At 43.5% G+C, this 14,761-nt stretch overlaps 1 protein-coding gene across 3 annotated transcripts in view; it reads right to left on the bottom strand.

Annotated features, from left to right (window-relative positions):
• The window catches only part of TSHZ1 (teashirt zinc finger homeobox 1), a 79,170-nt gene that overhangs the window by 55,291 nt on the left and 9,118 nt on the right, over window positions 1–14,761 (bottom strand). Inside the window, exon 1 of one of the 3 annotated variants that reach the window (XM_024350942.3) lies at window positions 1–14,761. This exon is cut by the window's left edge and continues 43,592 nt beyond it; it is cut by the window's right edge and continues 7,775 nt beyond it. The exons of the other annotated variants lie outside the window; for them this stretch is intronic. The gene's annotated coding sequence lies outside the window, so the exon portion shown is untranslated. 3 annotated transcript variants of the gene reach the window in all.

Below are 14,761 nucleotides of genomic sequence, written 5' to 3'. Positions count from 1 at the left end.
ATGTTTATTATGACTTATTAGATTTTGGAGCAATTGTCCTCTGAAGAGCACAAAATGCTGCAAAATATTATAACTTTTAAAACTGTGCAAAAACTTTACGAGGAACACTTCTAAAGCTAAAGTATCGCTGAAAATTGCCAGAGAAGATGGCAGCAAGAGATAAGGAAGTGGATGGAAAGAAAGACAGCAGGGAAAGGAAAAGAAGGAGTTAAGGAGAGGGCCCAGGGCGGCCGCAGGGAGTAGGTGTGCAGGGAACCCACAATCCCAGTTCTGAATAAAGGGCTCCCAGGCTGCCCCGTTTCTCTCTGGCCCACAGGCTCCGGCTCCGGTCATCATGTATTCACTGGCCGTGTGGCTGTTGCCGTGCAAGATTCCCCCACACTTGCAGAATAGATTTCAGCTTCTCTCTCTGTGTGTAGAGGGGAGCCCATCTAAAATTAGTATCTTCTAAATGATGGTAAATGGAATATAAAGAACAAAGCCTCCAGTGTGGCCCTCCATTTCAAAGAGCTCTGAAGACGGCAAAAAGGGACATCAGTATGTGTGCAAATACGAGTCACCAAAAGGGTTTGTAAAAGCATCTAAAAATCAATTAATTAATCCTCCCAAACCACTGCATAAAGACAGTCTTCCCACCCAGTGAACCGCATCCTCCACAGTGTGCAAGCCGGGCGTGCGGATGCTCGCTAGAAAAAAGGTGCTGCAAGGTAGACTTCGACAATTCAGAGTATGCAATAGTCCTTCCAAGCGAAAAGTGTGAGGAAGCCCCACGTCACTCCTCAAAAAGGAAGGCCACTAGGAAAGGGATTATCAGACCAGCAAACAGGTAGTTTCTCTTTCAGGGTTCTGTAAACGCAGAAGCTATGAGCACTTGCAGATTTCCAACATTAATCCACTAGGCTGACTCATACTATGTCCCCCTACTCCAAAAAATAAAATAAAACAAGAAACCATCCCAACACATCTGGGCTTCTCAGACGTTAACAACTGGTGATCCACACCCAACACACATAACATCGGCATCCATCTTCTTATATTTCTTGAAGAGCTGACATGATTGGCAGGGTGCTCTTTTTAGTATTGTCACTGTATTTATACATTCACCATGAAAATCAGCAGAAACATCCTGGAACGTTGTTAGGGGAAGTTTTCAGGTTTTTCCTTAGTAAAGTGTGCCATAATACTAATTCCAAATTCCCCCAAAAGTGAGAAAAGTTTGTACTTTATAAGACTCATGAGAATATACTGGGATGTAAAATATGTTTCCACAGTTCAATGATTTAAAGAGATAACGGAGCAGACTGCAGATATAACTGATATCACTTTTATATGTGAACATGGGAGAAAACTCCAAAGAGAACTCCTACGACACAGAAAACTATGACAGCAGCCCGGAGTTCCAGAGCTGCTGAGGCTGTGGCCCAGCTCATAACTGCTCCCAGGCTGCTGGACACAGGCAGGCTACCAGCCCTACAGAAATAGGGACAGGCGTCCTGTGAAATGGGCTGTGCACCAATACAGACCCCCAGTCCCTTCACCACAGGCAGCCCTGAGAATTGGAAGAGTCTTCCTAACTGTGCGTGGCAAACTTAACCTGACCAGAACAGACATGAGGTTACTGCCAGTCTTTCCTCACCCAAGTATTGTGACTATTAATCCATTTATCTGTAGAAAATCTCATGTTTAAGCTGAGGATGTTGCAAAATATACAGTATATGCACTAAATTTCTTTTCAAAAATCTGAAAAGTTCTGAATTCCAAAACATATCTGGCCCCAAGGATTTCAAGTAAAAGATGTGGGACCATCTTTAAAATGTGAATGAACTAGGGGCACACTCCACTTCCTTCAGGGTTTACCTGGAGTCCAGAAATAGAACTGGCGCCTGAAAAGCCTAGATCAGAAAACTCTCTTTTCCAATGTGCAGAACTATCTGTCAAAAGGATGTGTTTCAGACCCTCAGAAATACCTACTAAATAAATAAGATATATATCTCTCTCTCAATGCAAAGTTGAGAAAGACAAACCTAACTCCAAATTAAACTTATTTTAGACTTTCCAAAATACATGCAAAACATCTTACAGCTACATGGTCTAAAAGGCCATCAGCAAAATCAAGTCCATTGAAACTATCAAATGTAAAAAGATACTAGTATACAACACATAGTCCCCTAAAATTTGGCTTTATTGGTGTAAATTATCTGTGTAGACGCATTAAAACTCAACTGAGAGGCAAAGTAAAATTCCTGCTTGAAAGATTCAAAATGAGGGAAATCTAGCCTCAATTACTAAAAAAAAGTCCGGGCGCAGTGGCTCACGCCTGTAATCCCAGCACTTTGGGAGGCTGAGGCAGGTGGATCGCCCAAGGTCAGGAGTTCGAGACCAGCCTGACAAACATGGAGAAACCCTGTCACTACTAAAAATACAAAACTTAGCCGGACATTGTGGCCTGTAATCCTAGCTACTCGGGAGGCTGAGGCATGAAAACCACTTGTAATCCTAGCTACCCAGGAGGCAGACGTTGCAATGAGCTGAGTTCACACCACTGAACCCCAGCCTGGGTGACAAAGCGAGATTCTGTCTCAAAAATAAATAAATAAATAAGGCATCACATGCACTTATTTTCCTTCCTAGGGATAATTTTTGAAGCCCTGTGAAGATCTAAAATCGCAGAGTGGGCCAGGCATAGTGGAACACACCTATCATCAACCCCAGCACTTTGGGAGGCCAAAGCGGGAGGATCACCCAAGTCAGGAGTTAGAGACCAGCCTGGCCAACATGGTGAAACCCTGTCTCTACTAAAAATACAAAAATTAGCCGGGTGTGGTGGTGGGTGCCTGTAATCCCAGCTACTCAGGTGGCTGAGGCAGGAGAATCGCTTGAACCCAGGAGGCAGAGGTTGCAGTGAGCCAAGATCATACCACTGCACTCCAGCCTGGGGACAGAGCGAGACTCTGTATCAATAAATAAATAAATAAAATTGCAGAGTGCAGGCAGGAAACACTGTTTACACACGAGCCAGCAAGGAACAGCTATCTAGAAATGTCTTCTTGGGGTCAACAATGCTAATGAGACTCACAGTGTTCTGGTGTAGTGGACAAAAATACAGAGATCTGGGGAGAAGCCCCAGGCCAGAGAAGGACTCACACCAAGCAGCTGTGGAAATGACCTCCGAAGGACCATGCCCCAGGCAGGATCACAGCGTTGTGGTAATGGGCAAAGGCAGCCTGGCTCCAGGGCCACACCCGCCTGAGCTGCCCCTGCCAGCACAGCAGCCTGAGATCTCAGCAGAGGGAGCAAGTGGGCACCACCTGGGCACCCACTCTGTGCCAGGCTTGGGCCAGGCACCTACAGCGCCTCATCTGCCCAGAGCCTGTCAGGCCCACGCACAGTTCCCACCCTCCACCACTGGAGAGAAACTGCATCTCCTCACATGCCACCCAGAGCCAACCCAAAAACACCATCAGGCTGGCCTCCAGCCTGGGATGCACATTGAGAAATGCTGATATTTGGTTTTTCCCCACAAGGGAACTGACAGGTTTTTTTTAACTGGCTTATTTAAATATTATAAATCAAGTGGTTCACCTCCCATCCACTGATGGCACTACTTCTATAATCCATCCCATGCAGCTCACATAGGGAACTTGGGTAAAATACAGCGTTGGAAGAGTATCTGTGAGTTTCCAGTCAAGAAATTTTCCACACCCTCCTTTGTTCTTATTTGTCTTGTAATAGCCAGGAAGGGTTCGCACCACTTCCACAAATCACGGGGAAGTCAGGGGAATCAGGGAAGAAGATGACGTCTCTTTAATTTCGCACGCATGATGTTTGCAACCACTAAGGTCATACCTGCGTGTGGTGACTGACAACTTTGCAGCTTGATTCAAAGCAAACAGCTGCTGGGTTGATTGCCTAGCAACTAAAAATTGATGGATGACCCTTAAGATGAATAACTACCATAAATCACCTCATTCAAACTCTCCAAGAAAAAAATTAAAAAACAATGGTTTTCATGACATTTGCTGAGCTCCATAATGTGCCGTGATAAATTTGGCCTCCTTATGGATGCACAGTTGTGGCTGCGAAAGTTGAGTCACTTCTGTTTTTGTTTCCTGTTTCCTGTATTTCCTGGCACTCAGGACCCTCCGTAAGGTGCGCTCCTAGGAACACACTGCTCCAGCAGGGACGGCAGCTCTGGGTGCCTGTCAGTCACTCCAGGACGGACAGGAGCTGCTGAATTTCTCGTCACCAAACAGCTTTTAATCAGGAAACGGCAGTCCTACATCACAAAGATGGCAGGAGACCCCGTGCATTAATAACGGTTACAATACATTTAGTGTAATGATTTGACCTCGGCCAACACTATAGATGCCATGATTCATATGAATTTGATAAACTACTTCCTGTTTGTAGACATGTCATATGTTCCTAAAAGGCCAAGAATGTGCTTTTAACTTGCAAATAAACACAGACCTATAAACCATAATAGGATTGAGAGGATGTCTTGGTATTTGTCCTCTAAAATACCCAGTATCACCACCATTATGAGCATTTCCACAAGTAGATGTATAATGATGAACAGATTACTTTTCCAGATGGTATTTTCCTGTTTTTACTTAACATTCAAAAGGAGGCATGGGCAATTCCTTTCACCATCTTTCTTTGCCCCCTTTTCTTGTTACACTGGGTTTTGTTTGTTTCTTTTAGGTTAGATTGATGTTACATGGAAGGTAGCTTCCAAAAAAACCAGTCCACTGCCTGACTTGGGTTAGCACTTTGAAACCAAAAACAGCTTCCTGCTTTCTTCTTTCACCTACTATCGCCAGCACCCAGGGTCGGCACGTCATAGACCGCATGTCACAGACTGTCACACTCACCTGTCCTCGCAAGAGCCAGGGCTTCCCCAAGGAGGGGGTTCAGTCCCTCAACAAGCACCGGGAGCTCTGACTATGAGCCAGGAACCGTGCTGGACTCTTGACAATGGAAGGAGAACAAGATGGCCCTGCCCTTATGGAGCAGAGTGCCTACAAGGACGTGAACAAGTCAGTGAGCAATCACATAGACAGAGACAGGTGCTCCGATGGGTCCCCCTGCATGGTGCGTACAGTGTGGGCCATTATACTAGAAAGCAGTTCACACCATCGGACCGGAAGCTCCCAGAGATGAGATGCATCAATCCTGGAAAGAAAGTTACTTTCGTTTAACAGACTGTACAATTCCAAGAAACCTTCCCTATTTAAAAAGCCAAAGAGGGCTTTTAGGCTCTGCAGTGCAAGCCACACTCTCTGAGCATCAAAGCTGAGGTGGGCTTTGAGGAGGGCCTGCAGGTCGGGTGGCACCCACCCCCAGATTGCCCTGGGATGGCATGTCACATGGCTGCACGCAGGCCAGGGCAGCACGCCCAACACCTGCCCCGCCCAGGGCTGACTGTGGCCAACCCCTCACTCACTTTGAGAGCTCCTCTATCCACCATATGCAACAAAACCCCTGAAATGGAAAGATGAAATAAAACAACATTAGCAACAAATAAAACGCCTTAGGGGCCAAAGGGCCACGACCTAAGCCACTAATAGCTACCAGCAGCCCCAGGTTTCTGGTACATGAAGCATCTCGTTAGAAATAAAGTGGGATGCCCCTTGTTCCCTGGTGTCTGAGTGAATGCCTAGATGCTGGGATCCGTGCTCCTGGAAGAAAGGACAAATGCACTAGACCATCTCCACCATTTTCAAGGACTAGAGATGTGAGGACCAACCGTTGAGAGGTTCAACTTTGGATGCACCATCCTGTTGCTCCCTTAGAACCAACTCCCTACTGAGCAAATGTCAATAGCGCTGCCATCCTGAAGCAAAATGAAAAAGACTGATATTAATTAGGTCGACAAGACTGCTTGTATTGCATATGCTACTACCTTTAGGCATACGAGGATAACTGTGCGTTCTCCCCACAGCATCATGCTCCTGACACGGGAGAGCCTGGGCTTCATTTGTCTTCCTAAATATAAATGGCCGCTATCTGTAGCACTTAGGAGAGGCTAGCTGGCTTCAAATAAATAGCATCTTAACTGCTGCCCTGATAATGGTGAGCTCTGGGGTACATCTCCATTTCTAACCCTATCAGGGTCCTATAAGGATGGCGAGGAGGAGATCCATCTGGAAAGCCATCTTTAATGTACATGTCTATGGCCAGAGTCTGTTGCACCATTCACGCCTTCTCAGCATTTTTGCCTGGGCTCTGACTGCCCTTGGTAATGCCTTCCCGGGTGGAACCCACGGAACAGGACCACTGGCATGCTGTCCCTTTAAGACTGAAATGCTTGTTTCCTTGCAGTAAGAAAAGTAAATCACGCTATAGTGAGTTGAGCTGTGAAAAAAGCATCCATCCATTAAAGTTCATGGATCCGCGTTTTCAGGTTGTCCCTCCCCTGGCTGTGTCTCAAGTTACAGCCTTGTACAACCCAAGTCTAAATAATATTCACCATGATAAATGACACCATAACTCCGATATCCACAATCAATCTTTGCTTTAAAGATACATCCATCTTCAATAATGTTGATGGGGATTCTGCAAAATGGGGAACGTGACTGTCTTCCAGACCTCCTAACGGCGGGGGAAGGAAGCCCTGAGTGATGGCTGTCAGCCCACATCTGGCTGCAAAAATAAATTAGCCTTATGCAGACAAATGAAAGGGCTAGCTCCGCCTAGGAAACAGCCACTCCTGAGCAATGGCTAATTTATAGGACTTCTTTCTGGAAAGTTCCTGGCGAAGGCAACAGTCTCCTTCACTATCTCTTTAAATGGTATCTGATGCTGTAAATAACTTCAGTGTGGTAGGGACTGTACAAAGTACAAAGGGGCGGGGATGAGAGAAACAATAACTTTTCTCACATTCTCACACATGATTACAATGCAAAACTCTACTCTTCAAGGGAAAAAAAACATTTATTTTAGCCAAATGCTTTTATACTTTAACAGCATGCTCTCCTCTGGCTGATTTTTTTTTTCCTTTGCACTTTCTGGTGGTTTTCTAGTGGTTTGGGAACTTATATAAAAAGTAAACAATCTGGGGGCAAAAATGGCCCTTTCTCTTCCTCCTCCAAAATATCCTTTTTTAGCAACTTTTAGACTCGAACCTCATCACTGTCTTTATGCAGGCGGGAATGGGGTTACAAATTCTAGGCAACAGAGAAAAAGAAGAAACATCTATCGGGTTTAGTAGGTGGTTTCAAAAATAGCCTGGAGTAAAACACTTATTAGGCAGACTCTAAAAAAAAAAAAAACAGAAGACCAAACTTCTGCCGCAGGAGTGGGGGACCTACGAATTTGGATACCAGGGAAATGCTTTGCTGCTGGTTCTTTATGCCTCTGACCTTGTCTCACTGAGTATTACTCAGGGCTTGAATCCTTAAAGCCTGCTAGAAAGTGGGGAGATGCAGGGGCACCAGGGTCATGCTTTCTGCACGGAAAGCCGGGACTCCATGGGGTGTCCCTACAGAGCCGGGGGCTTGTGTGTTCCTGGGCTTGGAACAATCACTCCTTTGGGTCTCAGAACCTTCCCAGGCAGGACCTCGGAGCTGTTGCAGCGGGCTGAGGTGGGGAGGGTTAATTCTGTGAAGGTTGAAGGACTTACAGTAATGCTCTGAAGACAGAAACATCACAGGCTTTCCTGGCAAGGGGCTCACAGAGGGTAGGAGGGACTGCAAAATGAACTCTCTCAGGCTTTGTCGGCGGCGTTTCCCAAGGCCCGGCCTGGCCCCTTTGATAAATGACACATGTCATTCTGTCAGGGGCTGACACTGCGGCTGGGAGGGCTGGTGATGCATGGCTCCAGGGAAAAGGAAATCAACTTTTTGGCATCGAGTGTGTCTGTGCCCTGTATGAGGATTTTGTTTCTCCAAAAGTGAAAGATAGACTTAGGATTTAAAAAAAAAAAAAAAAAGTTGAAAAACAGATTGAACGACAGCTTACACTTAACATAAATTAACTCAGTAATGGCGAAATGTGCTAGCCTGTGATAAATAAAAGCTACATTAGTCAATTATTAATCACACTCTAACTTGTAGCCAGACCCATGACTTAAATCTGGGGCCTGAGCTGCTTTACAAACAGATAAGACAGTGCCTGATAGGCGTCTTCAGAGAGCAATCAAGAAGGAATCAAAGATTTCATGGGCTCACCAATGGGAATGAATAGAAGGTTCTAGAACCACAGAGTTGGGTGAGTGGGGAGCAAGAAAGGACCAATCCTTTGCAGACACAGACTATCTACTGACTGTGTGAGGAAAATTAAACATAACGGCTACATCCAAATACTTTTTCCTCCCCCATCAGGACTTATTTGCTTTGAATATGCAAGACATTTGTACACTGCAAACATATGTTTATATTTGATATAATGTTTATATTTGTAAGATTTTGCCTTGAAAATATGTTGCAGTTTTGCCCCCACACCTACTGAGTTGCATCGTTTGAATCTGATGCCTGCTAAGGGGATTTTCCTAGAGATAGCACTAATTTCCAAACTAATTGCTTAGCACAGATTTATAAATTCAGCTTCACATTTTACCAAACAAATTGACATTTGACATCCACATACACAAAAACAGGGCAAAGTGCAAACCTGCCTCTCCACCAAGTGGCGCTCTTTTGGCTCCGTTCTAAGCAACCCATCCAAAGAAAAATCAACATGGAGAAGCTACGCTCAAAAAATGTATGGCTTTGAGGTATCGCTATTCTTCATAATAAAGAACATTAAGTAAAACCCGCCACCGAGATATCGTCTTGCATTAACTGCTGTCTGCTGTGCTCAGGATGGCGTGCGAGCCCACCAGCACCTCTCCTTGGGAAAACCTTTCCCCTTCAGGCTCGGAATGTGGAGGATGGTCAGCTGTCTCACTGTCGGCCCTACTTGATGACGAGTTGATTTCCACGACAGTGGGGCTCTAATTCCTAGTTCTCAGAAGACCTGCTGAGGCTGTGGGGGACTTCTGATGTTCCAAAGGGCATGCTGAGGTTGTGGGGCAAGCGTACAGAGATGGGCCAGCTCACAGTCAGAAGAAAGCGGCGTGGACAGGCCATCACGCTGACACACAGACAGAAGCGATCACATCTCCAACCCTCCCGCGAGCTCCACGCCATGCTCACCTACCGCCAGGCCTCACTCACAAACAGTAGGTGTTCAAGAAATTGCTGAATTCAATTCAAAATATTTAATTTTTCTTTAAAAAGCTATAGGCAAGTTTCCAGCCCCATCATCCATGATTGAAGGTGCCCATGAACCCAGGAAGCATTTCCTAGAGGCCTGTGCGCCCACCATGCACGTCCACACCCAAGAACGCCCCTTGTGCAGCTTCCGCGTCCCACGTGCACTGACATGTCTCCATGTGCCTTGACATGAAAATGGCAGGAGGGCCTAGAAGTTGTTGATTTCAGCTTATTTCCAATTTCATAAGTAGAAATAAACTCAAATTTTACCAAAAGCAAATTCTCTAAGTACAACCAGCTTTTCTAAGAAAGAAAAAAAAAAAAAGGACAGCTGTTGCTTCACGACGGCGACTTCCTCCAACTCAGGGGTGCTAAAGATGGGTGCAATGGATCACATGGTTGTAGAATAGCATGCATTAGGAATTCTCTAATAATATAAGCCCTTTGTTTACAGAGAAGGAAACTGAGGCTTGAGAAAGAACAGGGAAAAAGAGATTAATGAAAGAACAAAGACCCAGGCCTCTATCCTACATCCAATGCCCGCCGCACCCCTCCCCACCACCCTGTATCCTATACTGTGTGCAAGCATTGATTCAAAGTCAACCTTCTGAATTTAAACATGGACAATTAACAGGCAGGCTCCAAATCGAGTCCAAATGTTTAAAATAGCCGATAAAGCCAGTGGTTTCTTAGATGGCTATAAATAAGAGTATTGCGGGGGGGGGGGGGGGATCATACATTAAAATCTGGGCTGATGTTTAAACTTCTCCCTTCCTCCAGCTGAAATATAATTTTTCTTTAGTCCATAAAAAATTCAGATAGTGTGCAGAATGTTTATATATTACCAAGGTCTCTCTTTAAAAGGTTTATACTTTTACTTTATGACCTGTCCTTGATTTGACACTTCCGCTCATCAGAAAGGGATTTATAAAATAATCCTGAAGGTGAGGAACAGACATCTGTCAGGGACTAGCTGGGTTTCATGATGCGAAATTTAAGAAGAGAAAGAAATCCTGTTAAGCTCTCTTTAGTCACCAATAGACATCAAAGGTAATAATTAAAGAAGACAGACGTCATAAAACATAAATTTATGTCTCTTTTAATAATGCACAAGCACCGTAGTGTGTAAAACATCTATTAGGTTGAAAGAACATGAAAGCGTTCCAATAAGAAAAATCTATGTTTTGTTTTGGGGTATTTTCCCTTCCTTTAAAAAAAAAAAAGTGAGGATCTTTTCTTTTTTTTTACAAGTTTAAACTGAAGTCTTTCAAAACCTTTGCCATCTGTGGGTACATGAACTATGAATGACCCCGAATGATTTGCACTCTGCTCAGAATCCCTTAGAAAGCACGGGAAAAAGTATCATTAAGAATGACTGATGACTGTCAGTCATGGTTGACCTCATCCAGGCTTTGGTCTCTGCCTCAGTAATAAGCTGGCCTTTATTAGTACCAACACTCCATAAAGGGGGTGTGTTTAGTCACAGGATAGCGGCCTTCTAATGCCCATTGCTTCTCTCTGGAAGATTGATTAGTGCTCATTTTTACTGCTTTCCCAGCACATGCGGGGCCAGGGCTGCAGAGAATCAGGCCTGCAAACTACAAACTCGAGTGAGGAGGTGGGAAAAGGATGCCTAGCAAGAGAGGCGGGGTAGGGAGTGGGGGACAATTTTTTTTTTTTTTAAGGAATCTGTCTTTCAAAAAAGCCCCAACCACAAAACCATATGTATATTCGATTCCAGGGCCTGGAGAAGACAGGCCAGGAAAGCAACTGTCTGTCGAAATGGAACTGAAGGAGCCACTTATGTGTTAACTTGTCTGAAAAACAGAAGGGGATCCTGGCCTGCAACTCCCTCTCTCTAAAATCAGCAGTTAGGTGCAAATCAATGAGGAGGCTGCCTGCAGAATTAGGCCTCATAACCAGCCTGACATCAAAATACAAAGATGTAATTATTACCCATTAAAACTGAACATGTGTGAAACTAAAAAAATCTTCCCTATACGAGCACATAAAAACCCATCCACTGCTTTTGTATTAAACTACTAAATTATTTTTAAGAAGCAATTGCTATAGAAACAGACAAACGAATTTATATATATATAATTTCCATGTATCCCTAAATCCCTTGTACCGCCTCCACTCTCGTTGAGATAACTGAGTGCCGTGAATTCCCAAGAGGAAGAACGGAGGAATAAATGTATTATTATCTTCATCATCACCCTCACACCCATCATGAGATATCAAGTACCGCAGTGCTGGGGGGCAGGGAGGTGTACCACAGAATACTCCGAGCAGGTGCTCTACAGAACAAATGAAGGGAAGGATCCCATGTGGATCTCCTCCATTCCAAATATGTCTATAAACAAATTTAGCTCACAGGGTGATTAATTTGCAGAGACCCTTTGGGAATAGGCCAGACTCTCAGTAGTCTAATGCCTTTAGCCAGTTACTCCCAGAAATTTAGCCAAACACCACAACAAGATCCTACTTTCAGAAAATTGCTTGAGAACCTTGGGATTAGGTTACCATGTACATGGGCACCTACTGGATTCGAATGTGTCTCCACAAAAAATAGGGGGGTGGAGGGGGCAGTCTTTGAGAACTGGGTTTAAACATAGTCTGCCTGGAGCAAATAGTTAGCATCTCATTTTGCATAATTTAGAATAAGCCAGAGAGGAGGAGGACGAAAACCCCCTCCCATGATCTCAGGACAGGGTGGCTGTCACCAGCATTGAACCTGAGCTCCTGGAGTGCTCAAGCCCTGGACCATCCCTCGACCCCATTCCACCACCTTCTCGGAGCTCTGCGTAGAGAGAGGAGGAGGAGTTGAGAAAAAAAAGGAGACAACGATCTTTTGTGAACATCGCAGTTTTAAGTTAGTTCTCCTTGAAAGCTTTTGAGACACTAATTTTTCCAGTTATCGAAAAGTAGGGAGAAAAGACAAGTTACAAACTGCCTCTCCGCACCTACTCTCCACCTAGGTATGAGATCCTTTCTGCTTCCTTTTTCTAAAATAAATTCTCATTACTGATTTTAAATTGACAAATAATACCAGTTCAATACCTGCTTAAAAAAAAAAAAAAAGTCAGGCAACTTTTCCACTGCAAAAATAAAACGCTGCAAGGTAGCACAACCCCCCTCTAACCCAAGCACACAAGCCACGCCGCTACACAACACAGACCTTTGTGCGTGGCTTCCTTTTAAAACCGCCAGTGCGCTATTTTCATTAAGAATATTAGTGTTTCATATACAGACAATGCACCAAGCACTAACAATCTGAATCACTTCCTGGCTGACTTAGAATATTTATTTCCCATTACTTTCTAGAGTTATAGCAGCTTCCCTCAATTTAAGAATTTTAAAATATATACATATATATTAATCTATATACATATGTATATATTCTCAAAGTTTGGAGGCAGTTCAAGGAGATTTGTGCACAGCACAGTAATGCTGAGGTGTTGTTTATGGTCATATTATTTGCCCGGATTTGGCTTTTCTCGATGCCAGGACCTTCCCAGGTAACAATAAAGCAAGGCAGGAGAAAACAGACATGTTTTACTGTTATTTTCATGTAGCTAAGAACTGAAGCAGGGCAGGCTCTTATAGAGTATTACACAGTTTACTGCATTAATAATAGGATGCCCTACTGCTGTGACACATTCTGTACTTGAAATAAATATTAGTCACAATACTTGCGTTTTAAATCCATATATTTTAAAGCCAGCTATAACAATGACACAGGCACCAGGGATGACTTGCCAATAAGGCATATTAACCACTTTGAAAAGAGCCTTCACTTCAGTTCAGCATTCATTGGTATGTCGTGCCATTTCTTGCTATGAATCTTGCAGCTGGCTTTTAAAAATAGTAAAATGTAATAAATACAGGTTTCTGAAAAGTTCACATTCCCAAGTCAGAATGTATACTGACCTTCACTGCTGATTTAATTTATTTCATCATATGATCTTGCTGAAGATGCACTTTACTTTTAACTAAAAACTGAGGACATTTTTTATAACCAAATTTTCTAAAACTCGAGTCAGCCTGTGCCCATCACTCGCTCCTATAGATCCACGCCTTCGTGCCTGCTTTAAACTGGAATTTATAAGCATGTAAGTACTTGACCTATATTTACCATATACTAGAACACACCTTTTAAAATTGCAGCTAGCGAGTTGAGGCAGAAATGCCTATATCTCAAATTTGGAAGTGCACATCGGATTCAGTATGTAGATGGCTAACGCGGGCTCTGCTGGGAGGCAGAGCCTGGGAGCAGCCTGTGCCCAGGAGCTTGGAGGGATTCTACTTGGCTATTTTCCTGCAGAATGCGCCACGATCACAAGAGTGAGGAAATCCTGCCTTATATTTTGCAGAGAAAATAAAAATGGTAAAAATCTACAATAATGTAATTGATTCTTGACTTTTTTCCTTTAAAAACACAAGACAAATCCCTGTTCCTGTTGGCACAGAATTTCAGAAAGACACAATGGACATAGAAAGAAAAAAATGTCTATCATCTAAGAAAACTGCTTACTGCTGCAGCAGTGTGGTGGATGAACAACAAAAGCAAATCCAGAAACGAGAGCCTGGAAAACATGAAAAGGTTAAACAAGCGGCTTAGCGAACAGGCCTTCCTAGGAAATATGAAGTGAAAAGAACATCACAGTTGTGATTTCACCTTAATGTTTTAGTTTTATTTTACTGTAAGACAATGGAATCTATAAACAGTTTAACCCTAATTAAAATACAAATCCAATCCAGATATTCCCAAACCAGAAAATCCAAGCAGGTGATTTAATGAAGGAAGTACCAAAGCATAACTGAGCTCAAAAATCTCTCAAGAAATGATCCTCTTTTCCTTGCCTGACAATAACCATTAAAGATGGTAACAGGAGGCCTGTTTATTCCAATTCTCAGTAAGCCACACTGTTAGGTTTTTCTAAGTACATAAATTTAACAATATATTTCTCCAGTGAAGTTAAAATGTAAAAAAAGAGTCCGTTCAGGATGCTTATCTCTATGCAATTCACTATTTCCTATGTCCCCCAAGAAAATAGGCACACACGCAAAAAAATTAATATTTTGTTTGAGTTGCTGTCAACTAGCACTTTAGCCCTACATGGAGCACAGTGTTTTAAATGCAGAAGGACCTTGCCCGCAAGCCTAAGTCTTTAGGTTTTCATGCTTCCAGAAGGGTTCTCCAGTAGTAAATATTAACACTGGATTTTAAAATGTAACAAAACTCCTCTTTATGTGGTGTTCTGGGGAAAATGTGTGAGGCCTCTTACTCCTGACAGTCCTGAGGTTTTTCTATTTCAGTGTGGGGTGCATAAACAATTGGACACCATGGCATCACAACCCCGGGCTTGGTCACATATGACTGTGCATGTATCACAGGTGCCTCCATATCTACAGGTATGAGAACAAGTCCCGTTCTGCACACCTACGCGTGCCTTCAGCACGTAACCAGCAGGCAGTACAAAGTACACTTACACACATATACAACTCGTGTCACGTGTGCAAAGAATGACCCTCATTTATTTTCTTATTAGAAACATTTC

The sequence above is a fragment of the Pan troglodytes genome, chromosome 17 (assembly GCF_028858775.2).
Source record: "Pan troglodytes isolate AG18354 chromosome 17, NHGRI_mPanTro3-v2.0_pri, whole genome shotgun sequence".
Lineage (NCBI taxonomy): Eukaryota > Metazoa > Chordata > Mammalia > Primates > Hominidae > Pan > Pan troglodytes.
Note: the sequence above shows the minus strand (reverse complement) of the source record. Positions and strands in the feature narration are given on the sequence as shown.